Below are 7,510 nucleotides of genomic sequence, written 5' to 3' on the forward strand. Positions count from 1 at the left end.
GAGGTGATTTCCTAGGTCTTTGTGATCAAAAAAGCTCATATAAACATGTGTCCGATTTTGGACGGTTACGGAGTTATGACCGTTTTAAACTCAGAATAGAAGGTAATGATTACTGACAATAAACAGAACAAAATATTAAACCAGCATAATACATGATACGTTTAAAGTATGAATGTAAAGTTAACTTCGTGAAATTACATTTAATTTGAACTGATTGGTGCTTAAAGCTGATTTTCGAAAATTTCACCACTGGCCGCAACACAGGCTGCCGCTCAGTTGTGAACCGCGCCGGACATACCAACCCACCCCACCTTACGTAGCTCTCAAGTGTCGAGATAACGAGAACGCTCTGTTTGTAGCTGGCTAAAGACAGCGACCCGCCAGCTGACAGACGTGGTTCATATGAGGGTGTGTATGGGAATGAAAAAACGGTCATAACTCCGTAACCGTCCAAAATCGGAGACATCTTTATATGAACTTTTTTGATCACAAAGACCTAGGAAATCACCTCTTGCAGTTATGCCCTAAAGTCGTGAAACACCCTATATATACACACACACATGCATATGAAGTTATATAAGTAGGATGAACATGGAACTTACATGAGATTAAGGGGGTCTCTCCTCTGTGTGTTATAATAAAATGCTTATTTTCAAACAAACTGTTGGCATGTATATATTTTGTACCATCAGAGTGCAAGAACATGTAAATGCATTCAAGGTATGGTATTAGAAGAGTCATTTTGATTTTGTGATGGCTTCTGCCTTAAGTATATGCAGTGCATTTTGAATGAAGATAGTTTTCTCCTTCCCCCAATGGTTATATATGCTAAACTTCCGAATGACTAGATGCAGGAGGAGGATTCTTTCCAAATGTTTGTAATTTTATAACATGCTGTCAGGCATAAGCTTCATTTCATTGCATTTGCTCAAATGATAGTCTCTTTTGGGGGAAGAGTTACTCAATGGACAGGTCTACTTGGGTCACTCAGGACATGTGTGGAGAGGTGAAGCAAATCATTTTGCCATTTAGAATTGTGTACACCAAATCATCTCATAGTAATTATACACTTTCAGATGTCACCATCAGAAATATTGGACTCTAAATGTGGAATGAGAACTAAAAAAAAAAGAAACAGCAACAGAGGGTATAGAATGTATGCATCTATGAAAAGTGGGGCAGGAGTGGGCTTTAGTATCCCATGTTAAGAGCAAAAGAATGGCCACGGTTTCAGCATAGCAGGTCTTGCAAACATCAGTTTTTCTGTCCATTATACCATGGTATGTATGAGAAAATGTTTTGATCAAGACAGAAGCAATCTTGAGATTCTGATCAATTTGCACAGTTTGAGCCCACCTGAATAAGAGATGATTTTGGAATGCTCTCTGTATGTATGGATATCCACCTGAAGAGATTTTATTCATATTTTGTGCGTCATAGATCGATGCCTGCTGAATAGGACCATAAATATTAAATGGGCCACAAAAAAACAAAATGGTGATTTTGTAGAAAGTGACTTGCACAGTTTTAATTACATTTCAGTAATTTATGAAAACCATTTACAAAAATCAAATGGCACATTTTTTCATGCAAATAGTGATACGCATACTAGGGGCCCAAATAAGAAATGTCAGTTTTATTGTTCTGTATTTAGTAACAAGAAGGTGTATCAACTAACAAACTGTTTTACTTACAAGGTAGTACAGCTGAAGAATCATGCCGTGTCTGCACTCATTTCCTGCAGGCTATGTGTTGAGAGGTACTGACACCATTCTGCTGATTCCCCTCACGTTTTCTTCTTGCACACATTCAAACGCCACTTGGAGCATAGCACTACCGGGAGCTCTTCTGCTGGAAGTTCCTGAGGAGTGTAAAGAATTAAGTAACCCTAATTATCAATTCTCAAAATTTCTTTGCATGAAGGGAAATCTCAGAAATGTTGGTTAACTATAATACCTAGGAAATATACGTATTATTTTATATCAATTTTTCTGGTCATTCTGTTTCTACACACGGCACACTCCAGGGAACAGGTTCCTTTTTTGAAAGCTGACAAGAAATGTTCCCACATCTATGGAAGCCAAGAATTCATGACTTCCCAACACAGCCAAACATTAGGGCATAGTTTTACACGTGGAATTCATGTTCTGCCCAAACATTCTGTATGCCCGATCCTTTTAAATCTCCTTCATTAAATCACATCAGTAATTCCAGAATAAAACAATTTGTAAAGTTTCTTTTTTGTACAACTTTTTGACATACCTATACTGATTATGTCATCACAGGGATTTATGATGTATTCCCTTGAGATGGCATGAGATATACTGCAGTGGGTTTGGCTATTGAGATGCCATTCGGATTGGTAATTAGTTTTATTATTATGCCTGGGTCCAGGTAAAATTGTGCTGTAAAGTACCTCTTTGATAGGAAAGGGTAAGTCAGAAAAATTATTTTTGCAATATTTTTGCAATATTATTTCTGCCTTACGTGTAAGGCAGAAATAATAATAAAAAGTGACCTACAAATTGTTACAATCGACGGACTCTCTATTAACTTTGTAATTGATAGTGTAACGGACCAAAATGAAACAATTCAAAATTTTGCAATATTTTTAGCAATACGTAGATGAAGGACAGCGTTCTCAAAGAGCTTTTATAGGACAGGCACTTGATTTCGAAGGCACATTTCCAGCCCCAATGATACAAACTGAAAACTTAAAGCTGAGTACTTCACACTTACTATTCACCCACAGCTTAACACAACAAATGGTAGGAATTGTTGGGTAATTAACAAATAATTTAAAGAATGTGGTTTTATTTTTAAATTTTTCCTTGTATTTTTACCAATAATACACATTTATAAAACTAAAACAGATTTAAATTATAATTTTATACTTCGTTTCTGCAGCATTTTGCTTGATTTAAAGCCTAGGCAAATTTTACATTGGTATTTATATACACAAACCCCCACTTACTTACTTACTTAGCACCTTATGGCGGCTATGTATTGGCTTTAATCTAAATAAGTGGGGGTTTGTAATTCTACATTTCATCATCCTGTTGCACATCTGTATTAAATGTCTATGTACTTAGTTTGTCAGTAATGTAACAATCATTAAAATATTCAACACATATTTCCGCCACAGACTGCCATCCTCAGGTGTTCAGATGTGTCTAAACTGTTACTGTTGTGATGTAAAATTTGCCTAGGCTTTGAGTTAAGCATGATGCAGAAACCAAGTACAAAATCATTGAAGACAAACACACTTTTTAAAAATTTGAATTTACAAATCGTTTCAAAATACTGAATCAAATATTTTTATCACAATAGAAAAATATATTATCTTCTGGGTTAGGCCCCAGTGTACACCTTCTCGCCGCCATATCAAACATTGTCAATTTAAACACAGAACTGCTTACCTCTGTCTTTCACTACTATGTTCAGTTCAATATCGCACAGCCTGCTGCAAACGTCCTATCGTGCAGTCCTATCCAAAGATCACAAAGCTCGTTAGAGTAATGTGTTTATGTTTACAACCTGCTGGTCGTGGCAACACTATTCGGTTTCGATGTAGCTATCTTTACACAATCATCGCATGAAACGGCCTCTGCTGCAGAACACCAACAGCATCCTTGGCTTTAGACGAACACAGGTTTGGGGTGGATACCGAACGGGTTGGCTTTCAAATTCCCTCCCCCGCCGACATGTTCGCAGCTACTGCTGCCGCATTTCCTGCAAGATTGCCGAAACTGAGTATGGACACAAGACTTGCAATACGATCGACTTCCATTGTCGTGGGCACGGTGCCATCGCCCTCACAACACGCGGCATATCTTTGCACGCTTTGGTGGAAATGTTGTGATGATCCAATGCCAGCCTCCTCCGGTGTTAAGTCTGCTTCCTCTGTTTCGCACTCCCCAACGTTCTTCCGTCTCTTAAGGCACCTCGGCGAAGAAGTACTTGTTGCGGTCGATCTGTCTCGTAGATCACGGTCTCGACGAGCGGGTGATTTGCCACTCTGAGAGGCAGGAATTGTGTGATATGAGGGTGGCGGTTGAGCTTCTTTGTCATCTTCACATGATGGAAGGGAGGGCGGGATATTATCTGCACACCGTACACAGGACGCTGAAAGTTGGAGATGATTAACTCCAGACGACGCGCCTTCGGAGTGTGGTGTTGTATACTGCGACGATCCAGTGCCAGCCTCCTCCGGTGTTAAATCTACAAGTCCATTGTCGTCATAGTTCTGTTCGCATTCGTCTTGCTGCTGTTGATCCTGCGGGGTCGTTGTTGTGGTTGATGTCGTGTAACCACCACCACTGACAACACTTTGTTGGGATTGAACCATGTGGTATTCTTCCTCCCAGAAAATGCAACGCGCCTTATTCAGAACCGTAACAACCAAGACATGTTTACGGAGGCTAACACCGCCACGTTGGGAACGAGATTCCGCCAATTTAGTCAGAGAAATTTTCATTAGTCTCAGCGCTTCCCTTGCCATCACTATTATCGTACTTACTGAAGCGGCCGGAATATCAAAACGATAAAAGAAAAACTTTGTACACTTACTGTCGCAATTTCACCACTTATACGAATTTCACCACACAAGAACTTCTGGTATTCCAACAGCAGATTATCTCACGCAGATACTAACGAAGCAACCACATTCGAGGCGCACGACGAACTGCCAGTCTGCCAGTCCTGCCAGTAACCCCAACAGGTGATACTACGTAACAGGCAAAATTACGCAATACGTGTCAGCTGATCAGGGGGTGGAATCTTGAATAGGGGAAAGGGCAACACGGTAACTACTGCCTCTAAGAGCGGCGGACGAAACTCACGCTGGGCTCGACCAATCAGAGAGCCTAAACAATCCAACTTGAATACCCACAATTCCGTGCGGTTATGGTGGTGCATTATATGCAAATTGGTAAGTATGAATTTTGATTTGATGTGGTTGCGAAACGAAAGTAGACATTTGCGAACGAAATTACAGCTGCATGTCAAACATATTATTTGTGTGTATGAATATTATGCTTACTACCACAAATGGAATTAGAAACATAGAATTCTTTCAAGCCTAAAATTTTTCAGGTTATCATGAACTGTCATCTAAATGATATTTTTTTATGATATGTTCTGCAACTTTCTGTTTATCCCAGAGATTGTCTCTTGAATGTGAAAGAGTTCTAAGAGTACCGTGATGGTGTTATAATTTTTGTATTGCTTTTTGCAGTATAAACACGAAAACGACATTTGCTGCTGCTGGGTGCTTGTCATCCAGCAAGCAAGGCATCAAATTCTTCAGCTTTCCAAGGGAACCAGCAAGGTATGTCTGTTTTAATTCATGGTGTAATTACTTTATTATGTATTGCTTAATCCTTTAAAATGTTTGCAGTGCAACCATTACCAAGTAGCCACCAACGTTTGCAGTGAAAGAAACCTCATTTCTCATAAGCCCTGTAAATATAAATACTTCTGATGTGGAACTCAGGCATATCAATCATTGCAGCAAGCCACAACACTGTATTGGCTACAGGTGGCTAGCGAGAATGTCATTGTCATCATCATTCATTACTTATGAAACTACATCAATATACAATTTTATTATAAATCTTATTTTACTGTCATGTGCAACTTTTTAAGTTTTAAATTTTAAACTTAAAGTTAATAAATAGTTTCACATAAGACTGTAAAATAAGATTTATTATAAAATGGAAGAATGCAACAGGATGCTACAATATAATCTTATCAGTACACAAGTTATGTAGGATATGTTAAATGTTTGAAAAGCAGATCACACTCTCAGTAATATGATTTATAAGAGAATAAGGTGGTAAAGACTTTGCTATGAGGAATAATTTAATCAAATATACAAAAGCTTTATAATGGCAGTCCCTTTAAAGTAAAGTGTGTTATTTTCAAATCTGAACAAGTCCATCATGTAAGGAAGCCCACTAATTTCCTCTTTAATGTTCTTTCAGTGTGGTGCTGTGGTGAATACCTGACAACAGCTGTTTGATGATCACCTTGTGAACACATTTGAAGCTATTCGTTCGTAGTATGGTTTGAACAATAATCCAACTGTGGGACAGTTTGTAGATGCCCTGAAGACTAACATCATCAGTGCACTTGCTATCAGAGGTCTGTGTGGAACTAGTTGTCAGAAGATGATCAGAGTTCATTCTGCCCTGTATCTGAAAATAATTATATTTCAGTCAAGAACTGTGTGGGAAATTCTTTTCTGACTGAGATGGCTCTTGTTTATGTGTGTGGGTAAGAGTGAAGTGACATTACTTTATAATTGACTTGCAATCTTCAGGTTACCTGATTCAGCGTGAAACACCGAGGAGCAGAATCAATGTCAGGTTATATTTTGTAATTAAATTTATTAACTACTTCCTAGGTAGGAAGTTTTACTTATTATACATGTAAATATTATATGTCTACATATTATATTCATCTGATTTGTTGTTATGGATATATCCCTTCAGTCATTGCATTATGTTTGCCATATTATTATGTTCAGCATTGAACTTATGAACGTATCACAACCCTATGGGCCTTCACGGCCTGTTACAGGGATAGCTTTACTTTACTTACTTTACTTTTATATATATATATATACAGGGCTTGAGGTGGGGCGGGATGCGGCGGGATGGCATCCCGGTTCTTTCCTAAATGGCTTGAAGGCATCCCGTTACTTCTTTGGCAGTAAATGCAATGTACAATACCTTTTTTGTTGTTGTTGTTGTTGTTGTTATCTGTTTCATGGTTGTACAGGCTACTCCCCTGCGTCGTCTAACTAAATTTTGCTTTCATGTGGTACTGTTTGAAGCACCCGAGAATGCACAGTCCCATATCACATTTCTCGCACTTCGTCTGAACACGTTTCCTCTTTCCACATGCAGAACCATCCTGGTTCTATTTTCATTCCACTTCAAGCACTGTATATATATCAGACTTTCAAGGTTCATTATATTTGTTCAGTTAATTTATTATTTTGGCCACATTATTGTGTTTAGTATAGAATTTGGAAACATGAGCATGTTTCAGATCATGATTTATATCATGATATAAATTTTTTATGTGACTTGAGAAATGTGCATCAAATAAGTTCATTAATGCAAACGTATAACTTGTTTTATATTGTGGACTTCCCAACTAGGATTGTAAAAGAATCCTGCACGGCCATTGATAATATTTTTTTGCACTGTAGTAGAGTAAATACATATCATGTGCACTCTGTAAAAAATGATCTATCAGATCATGATGCACAATATCTGGTGATAAATAATGTGTGTGGAACTCAGCGGAATAAGAATACACCTGTTAAAAAGAGGTTAATAACTAAGACTGGAGTCATGATGTTTATGGAGGCACTACAAAATGAAACATGGGATATGACCCTTAGTAGTGTGGAGGTAGATGCAAGTTTTAATGCATTCTTAAACACATTTATAGTCATTTTTGAATCATGCTTCCCCATGCAATTTGTGATGGATATGGG

General features: G+C 38.1%; 2 long non-coding RNA genes across 2 annotated transcripts in view; one reads left to right on the plus strand and one right to left on the minus strand.

The window, feature by feature from the left end:
* The window catches only part of LOC111875511, a 12,140-nt gene extending 7,432 nt beyond the window's left edge, over positions 1 to 4,708 (minus strand). The window contains exons 1-2 of the long non-coding RNA XR_002844741.2: positions 4,570 to 4,708; positions 1,695 to 1,861 (exon numbers count right to left, since the gene is read on the minus strand). This is a non-coding gene — a long non-coding RNA (uncharacterized LOC111875511). The remainder of the gene's footprint in view (positions 1 to 1,694; positions 1,862 to 4,569) is intronic.
* A 107-nt stretch (positions 4,709 to 4,815) lies between these two features.
* LOC111875510 lies at positions 4,816 to 6,617 on the plus strand. Its single transcript, XR_002844740.2, has 3 exons — positions 4,816 to 4,930; positions 5,237 to 5,329; positions 5,985 to 6,617. It is a non-coding gene; the product is annotated as an uncharacterized LOC111875510 (long non-coding RNA).
* The last annotated feature ends 893 nt before the right edge of the window (positions 6,618 to 7,510 follow it).

Source organism: Cryptotermes secundus, unplaced genomic scaffold (genome assembly GCF_002891405.2).
Source record: "Cryptotermes secundus unplaced genomic scaffold, Csec_1.0 scaffold457, whole genome shotgun sequence".
NCBI lineage: Eukaryota > Metazoa > Arthropoda > Insecta > Blattodea > Kalotermitidae > Cryptotermes > Cryptotermes secundus.